Below are 8553 nucleotides of genomic sequence, written 5' to 3' on the forward strand. Positions count from 1 at the left end.
AAGTGAAAGATTCCCCAAGACACATTCCATGTACACGTCATAGTACAGTGGAAAGAATCTGCAGCTGGATGACCTGGGATAAAATATTACCATTGATATTTACTGTGTTGGATCTTGGAGTCACTTACCCCCTCTCCTCCCCACCTCAGTTTCTTCATATGTAAAACTGAGAGATATTGGACTCAAATGTCTTGGACTTTCCTTCTAGCTCTAGTCTGTAAATCCAAGTTAACTGCAGGTCATGTCATCATTCCCTGATGTCATGGTCCTCTTCAAGAATGAAAGACAAATGTAACAATGACAACAAGCACTAACTATGATGTTATAACACAAGCATATGCCCCACCAGTCAAACTATGTTCCTGGACACTGCACTCCATCCCTCCCCTCATCTACCCCTTTAGACATTTTTTTTTCCTTTGTGTTAAGGGCTTTTAGAGATATAGTATCATAGATTTAGTATTAGAAGGTACCTCAGAGTCCTAACCTTCTTATTTTAAAAATGAGGGAAATGAGGCCTAGAAGAGTCAAGTACCTTGTCTGAAATGACACAATTAGTGAATAACAGACTAGGATCAGAACCCTAAGTTCATCCAAATCTAATACTGTTTCCACTGTCCTGGTCTTCTGTGATAATACTTTGGAGAGGGAAAATATTTTATGCTAGTCTATTAAAATCTTGATATGAATTAGTTTACCAAAAAATTTTTAATCCTAACAACCAGTCTAGTGATGGGCAGGAAGTATAATACAGACAAAAATATAGCTAGCTAGATAAATAGATGGAAAGATAGAAAGATAGTATTTAACCCCTCCCCATCCCTCAACTATTCCCTTCTCCTCCCCCCCACCATTTTCCCTCTTTTTTATTCTGCCTCTCTCCTCCTTCCTGTCCCAGCTCTGCCTCTCCATAGCTTGCTTCTCCCCTTTGGGCCCTGATGCCTGCCTCATACTGGCCCTCCTTTGCATTCTCTTTCTACCACAATCCAGGCAGACACCATTGTCGTGGGGGATAAAGGAAGGTGAAAAGATCAATGAGGGTGACCTTATAGAAGAAGTTGAAACAAAGTCACTGTTGAATTTAAGAACCTAGAAGACTTAACGAGTTAACAATTAACTAAGTTAATTGTTCCAGAAGGTACCAGGAATATTCTAGTTGGAACAATTATCTGTATCACTATTGAAAAAGTGGAGGATGTGGATGCTTTTAAAAATTATACCCTCGGGGTGGCCAGGTGGCTCAGTGAGTAAGAGCACCAGCTCCAGTGTCAGGATGACCTGGGGGATCAAATCCAGGCTCGGATACTTAGCACCACACCCAGAAATAACTGGCCATGTAACCGTAACCCCGATTGCTTAAAAAAAAAATTATACCCTGGATTCCATAGCTGCAGCCACTTCCACAGCATCTCCACCTGCTTCTGTGGCTTCATCACCTTCTTCCCAGTCTTCTAGGGAGCTCATATCCTACTTATATGCAAGTTCTACTACTATCTGCCCTCTCTCCCATGACAGTTAAGAGTGGGGAGAAGAAGGTGGGTGAGAAATTGAATGAAGGATAGAAACTGAGAAAAACACATTAGGTTTTAAAGTTCAAGAGGAAGGAAACCTGGCAAAAGTTCTTATCCCTGAAGACACAAGAGATATCCCTCTAGCAAGACCCCTCTGTGTCACTGTAGAAAAATAAGAAAATATTGCTGCATTTGTTGATTATAGACCAACTGGAGTAACTGATATAAAACCCCAAGCACCACCCCAGCTGTGATGGCTGCTGTTTCTCCTACTCACTCACCTACAACCACTGCACCTTCAGCCACCTGTCAGGTTCCTCATACTAGTACAAATGGAAAGATATTTGGGAGTCTTCTTGCAAAGAAACTGGCAGCAGAGAAAGGGACTAGCCTTGAATAAGTGAAAGGAACAGGACCAGATGTCAGAATCACCAAAAAAGGCATTGAGTCCTTTGTGCCTTCAAAGGCTGCTCCTGTTCCTCTTCCAGTAACAGCCATGCCCATACCGGCTCCAGGAGTGGCAGCCAATCCTACTGTCATTTTCACAGATATCCCAGTCAATGATATCCATAGCATTATTTCACAGCATTTAATGCAACCCAAACAAAAAATACCTCATTATTATCTTTCTATTGATGTAAAGATGGACTAAATTTTAGAAGTTCTGAAAGAACTCAACATGACATTGGCAGGAAACAGTAAGATTTCTGTCAATGACTTCATCATTAAAGCTTTGACTTTGATGTATTTGAAAGTAACTCAACTCATTCTTCTTGAGTGGACACAATTATAAGCAAAATCATGTTGTCGTCAGTAGTCCTCCTGGACTCATCACACCTACTGTATTTAAAGCACATATAAAAGGAGTGGAATCAATTTCTAATGATGTAGTTTCCTTAGCAACTAAAGCTGAGAGGGTAAACTTCAGTCACATGAATTCCAGGGTGGTACTTTTCACCATCTCCAATTTAAGTATCTTTAGGATTAAGAATTTCTCTGCCATTATTAACCCACCTCGGGCATGTATTTTGGCAGTTGGTACTTCAGAGAATTGGCTGGTTCCAGCAGATAATGAAAAAGGATTTGATGTAACCAGCATGATGTCTGTTACACTCAGCTGTGACCATCCGGTTGTAGATGGAGCTGTAGGAGCTCAGTGGCTTGCTGAGCTCAGAAAATACCTTGAAAAGCCTATCACCATGCTCTTATAACTACCTTAAGCAGTTTCTACCCTCTATTCCAATCACATTGGTTATTCTTAGTAAGATATTTAGATGTGTCAATTAAACAAAGGTGCTTCCTTCTTTAAAGTTAGCCAATTATTTTTATTATCCATTTTCTACAGTTAAGTTATTTATAATGGGCACTATTTAGTTTCATGAACTTTGAATACCAATTACAACCAACCACTGTGAAGAATTTTAATAAACAAGCATTCAAATTCTGTGTGCTCACAAGTCAAAAGACACACAGCCTCCAACCCCTTTGTAGCTAGCATTTCCATTGGGAAATGAAATAAAGTAGCTTTTTTTGAGGGGTGTAATGGGAATGTAAATTTTTAAGATCTTCCTTGCCCCTAGGCTAAAGTGCTCCTGCAGCCTGGGGTAGGAGGCTTGTTTTTCAGTAGATATTTCTTGATTTGCCAGTGGGTCCAGAAGGTTGTTACATTCTCTGAGCCAGGAGAAGCCTATATAAGCCCTGATGTGTAGCTTTGTTTTGGGGCTCACTTTGAGAAGTGTTCTGTGATTTGATGAAACTCTGGGAAGCTGTTGTTAAGAGTCCCCCGGCTTTGCAACCTAGATGTTCATTTGGTATGGATGTAATGGTTGGACAGTTTGGAAACTGTCTACTTGATCTGTTTCTATGTCTTGGTAATTCTGTCTGTATATTCTGAAGTTTGGGGTTCTGACCTTTTTCCCCTGAACTAGGTAAACGATACATATTTGACTGATTAAAGTAAGCTTGTTAACCCATTTTGAGTTACTTTCCTTTATCAAAGCAGATCCAAGAACCTGTATGGGCAGCCACCCTGGGGAAGCTGGGGTGCTTGCCACTTCAGGGGGGAGAGAAGGGATTAAAATTCCAATTTCTTATTATGTTTATACACACACACACACATACACACACACACACATATATATATATATATATATATATATAATAGCTATAATAATGAAACCATATTTAGTTTTCTTAGATACATGATCCTTGTCAATGTGGAGAATGTTAAAATCTCATCAAAAACAGTCATAAAACAAGACCTTTTTTAATTTTCTAAAAAATCAGACCATCTAATTGTTTTCTTTTGCACTTTTCTATGTTATTTGATGTAAAGAATTGTTTCCCATCTAATAATGAAGACACAGTATGAAATATATGCAGATTTCTTTGCAGAACTGAAGTGAAAAGTCAGAATTTCCCACTTATACTTGATACTTGCATCAGACCATTACAGCTGAAGTAGAGGCCTCCTATTGAAAGAGTAATTGGTAGTAGGTATTTGTAAGGAAACTTCGAAATGGATTCCATACTCACGCATTTTTGGAGACCTACACCAAATAATATTGTTAATGTACACATGTAAAATGCTGGTCACTTTTGTTGGACATTTGCCAAAAACCATTCATTGTTATGTCTAACTTGAAAGAATAAGAGGCACGGAGCAGAGCCAAAATGGAACAGAAGCAGGATCTTTTCTAAGCTCCTCCACGAATTCTGTCACTAACCTTTAAAAAGTGAATCTGAACGGATTTTAGAGTGACAGACTCCATTGGGAGATGGAGCATGGAAGACTCCCAGCCCAGGAAAGTGCCCACATAAGTCTGGGCAGCAGGAGCACAGAGTACATGCGGGCTGCAGTGCTTACCTGAGAGCAGACTACAGCTAGTGAGAGCAAGTCCTAGCCAGCAAACTAACCCACTACAAGGGCAATTTGTAGACTTCTCACTGCAGGACAGAGGATGGGTTAAAGCTGGGTAAGAGAAAGTGCAAGGCCCACAGCAGTGAGTACAGCTTCTGTACCCACAGTCTGGATGTTTAAAAATCAACTACCTAAACCTCCAGGAGTCTAGATGGATGGCAGAATAAACCCTAGCTGCTCTGATTCCCCCTCCTGGATCCAGAAAATCCAGAGATAAATGTCCCACCCAGTATAAAATCCTGAAAATAGTGGAAACAGCCTCAGGCTTGAGAGTCACATATAACTTGGGAAGAAGGGTGTAACTGAAGCAGTAAGGAGTCTGAAGTGAAGGCCCCACCTCAGCTGATCAGCAGGATATCCCAAAGCCCAGATGGGTGGAACCAGTAAGCACTAACAACAGATGCCCAGGTGTGCCTTAGCACCACTAGGGGAATCTGCAGACAGCAGCACTACTGGCCGCCAGCTGCTGAGCTTGCCTGAGCTATAGCCCAGGGACACAGAGGTGGAAACCTGAAGTGGACAGACCACTCCTCCCTCACATGTTACTCTGTGAGCCTCAGGGGAACTCAGGGGAAACACTGAGGCCTTGGCCTCAGTCTAGACACCCAGAGGCTACAGCACACAAACTCAACAACAAGGCCCTAAGCTCCCAGCCTGAGAAGCAAAGTGAGGAAATAAGCAATCACAATGGATAAGAAGGAAGCTGAGAAAACAAAAGCAAGAAAAACAATCCAATCTTATTATAGTGCTCAAGAACAATCAAATACAGAGGACAACATATACTCTATACTCATACCTGAGACCACAGAAGGAAATATAAACTGGTCTCAAGCCCAAAAACATTCTTGGAGAAGATCAAGAAAGATTTTAAAAGCCAAATTAGAGAGGTAGAAGATAAATTTAAATCTAGTGACCAAATTGGAAAAAAAAAATCTTACTGAAGAAAACAAATCTTTAAAAAGTAAAATTTGTGAACTGAGATAGGAGGTTAAAAATCTAACTGGAGAAAATACTTCCCTAAAAATGAAATCTGAACATATGGAAAAGGAGCTTCAAAAACCAACCTAGGAAAATAATACACTAAAAATTAGAATCAGTGAAACCAAAGCTAAGGACCTAAGATGCATCAAGAATCAGTCAAACAAAATATAAAGATTGAAAAATTAGAAGAAAGTGTAAAATATCTCAGGAGAAAAAAAAATGATCTGGACAACAGATCCAGGAGAGATAACCTAAGAATTACTGGTCTACTGGAAAGCCATGATGATAAAAGCAGCCTGGACAACATCCTCCAAGAGATTGCCCTGTGTCCTAGAATCACAGGGTAAAATAGTTATTGCAAGAATTCACCAGACTCCTCCTGAAAGAGATCCCAAATTGTAAACTCCAGGAAATATAGTAGTCAAATTCCAGAATTACAAGGTCAAGGATAAAATACTGTAAGCAGCCAAAAAGAAACAATTCAAATATCATGGAACAACAGTCAGGATTAGGGGCAGCTAGGTGGTGCAGTGAATAAAGCGTCAGCCCTGGAGTCGGGAGGATCTGAGTTCGGTTCTGGCCTTAGACACTTAACACCCACACAAAAAAACTAGCCATGTAACCTTGAGCAAGTTACTTAACCCCAACTGCCCTCCAAAAAGGCAAAAAAAAAAAAACTACAGTCAGGATTACACAGGACCTAGGAGCTTCTACATTAAAAGATCAGTGATTGGAATTTGATATTTTGTAAGGCAAAAGATCTAGGACTGCAACCAAGGATGAACTACCCAGCAAAACTGAGCATAATCTTTCAGGCAAGGAAAAGGTCATTTAATGAAATAAGGGACTTCCAGACTTTCCTGATGAAAAAGCCAGAGCTCAATGGAAAATTTGATCTCCAAGTATAAGACTCAAGAGAGACATAAAAAGATAAATAAGGTAAACAGACACACACACACACACACACACACACACACGCACATAACTTGTGATTCAATAAAAGTAAACTGTTTACATCCCTATATGAGAAGCTGATACCTGTCAATATTGAAATTTACATAATTATCACGACATTTAAAAGGGATATACAGAGATAGAGGGTGTGGGTATGAATGAACTAATCTGATGATAAAAAGACCTTATAAAGGGGTACAAATGGATTGTAATGGGAGAAAAGGAAAGGATGAGGCAGAAAAAGGTAAATTATGCCACACAAAGAGGCATAAAACCATACTACAGTAGAGGGAAAGAAGGGAGGGAGATGAACATCATATGAACTTTATTCTCATTGGTTCTGGTTCAAAGAGGGATCAACATAATCAGTTAAGTTTAGGATTCTACCATGAAAAAATTAAAAAAAAAACACCTCATTATAATAGAGGGAAAGCAGGGAGGGAGAGTAGCATTGTATGAAATTTACTCTCATCGGTTTGGGTTCAAGGCAGGAATAACATACTCTGTCAAGTATATAAATCTATTGTGCCCTACAGACAGTAGGAGGAGTAAAGGGGAGGGGGTAAAGAGGGGGGTGGTTAGAAAGCAGGGAAATAGTAGTAAGGGGAAAGGGTAGGTAAAGAGGGGGGCACAGGGAAGGCATACTGAGAGAGGTGGTGGTCAAAAGGAAAACTCTTAAGGAGAGGAAGGGAGAAGGAAGAAACAAAACCATAAACAGTGGAGGGAATAGGATGGAGGGAAAGACACAGATGTTAATCGTGAATGTGAATGGGATGAATGCTCTCATAAGAAAGAGGAATATAGCAGAGTTAAAAACCACAAACCTACATTATGCTGTCTACAAGAAACACATTTGAAACAAGGGGATACTAGAGCTAGAAAGCATTACAAAATGCAAAATGGATAATTTTGGTTACATTAAATTGAAAAGTTTCTGTACAAAGCCAATGTAACCAAGATTAGGAGGGAAGTGGAAAATTGGGAAAGGATTTTTACAACCAGTGTCTCTGATAAAGGCCTCATTTCTAAATATACAGAGAATTGTGTCAAATCTATAAGAATGAAAGCCATTCTCCAATTGGTAAATGGTCAAAGAATATGAAAAAGCAGTTTTCAGAAAAAGAAATTAAAGATATCTCTAAGCATTTCTAAACGACTATTGATTAGAGAAATGCAAATCAAAACAACTCTTATGTACCACATTCACTGGCTAGATTGGCTAAGATGACAAAACAGGAAAATGAGAAATGCTGGAGAGGATGTGGAAAAATTGGAACACTAATGCATTGTTGGTGAAGTTGTGAAATGATTCAACCATTCTGGAGAGCAATCTGGAGAAATGTTTTTTTAAGGGGACAAAAGATCGGCCATGTATTAAATTATCAATGATTCTACTAGGAAGAAAAAATGCTAAATATGTTTAAAATATTATTTTGTACCCTTTTGAATATCTTAGGTAAAAAAAGAATGTGCTGAAAGTCCTCTGTGGAGAAGTGTGTCTTATGGTGGGCAAATAAATATTTTATGAAATTTTACCTGATTTTACTCATTTTGGCTATTAGTTTGCTTTATTTTGGAGGTGGGTTGGAGTCATGTACAGGATAATTGAAAATAATTGAAAAACATCTCAATTCCATGTTTTCTATTCAATCATTGTGTGTGTAGTGTGTGGACCTAGCCCCTGGTACTTTGAGCTACAGAAGTTCACTTTCTCATTGTTTAAACCTTTTTCTAAGTTTCAGAGCAAATAGCTATGTGGTACATATGTTCAACTGACACTCCATTCTATACTCATGATTCACCTTTATGTAAAATTATGAAAATTTAATCCTGGAAACTAACCTAAGCTTCTTGGTAATAAGTGATTTTATCTTGAACTGAAAGTTATGAAGGAGGAAATAACTCATTACAAGAGACCATTGTCAGAATGAGCTGAATTGGGTACAGGTTTGTCAAACTATTCTTTAAAGAATATTATTCTCTGTTGCTATTCTTTAAGCCACTGTACTTCCCTTGTAAAATGAGCAAAAACCCAAAAGTTTGCATATTAATAAAAATTATTCTGAAAAAAGATAGATGATAAAGATAGAAGAGAGATAAATAGGTAATAAATTACAGAAAGATAGATAGATAAATAGATGATAGATAGATAGATAGATAGATAGATAGATAGATAGATAGATAGAT

At 38.7% G+C, this 8553-nt stretch overlaps 1 pseudogene; it reads left to right on the top strand.

Annotated features, from left to right (window-relative positions):
- Positions 1-948: 948 nt before the first annotated feature.
- On the top strand, positions 949-2722 carry LOC138147422 (dihydrolipoyllysine-residue acetyltransferase component of pyruvate dehydrogenase complex, mitochondrial pseudogene; annotated as a pseudogene).
- The last annotated feature ends 5831 nt before the right edge of the window (positions 2723-8553 follow it).

The sequence above is a fragment of the Petaurus breviceps genome, unplaced genomic scaffold, assembly GCF_028583685.1.
Source record: "Petaurus breviceps papuanus isolate PSGF00001 unplaced genomic scaffold, PetGlider_PUasm1.0 90792, whole genome shotgun sequence".
Lineage (NCBI taxonomy): Eukaryota > Metazoa > Chordata > Mammalia > Diprotodontia > Petauridae > Petaurus > Petaurus breviceps.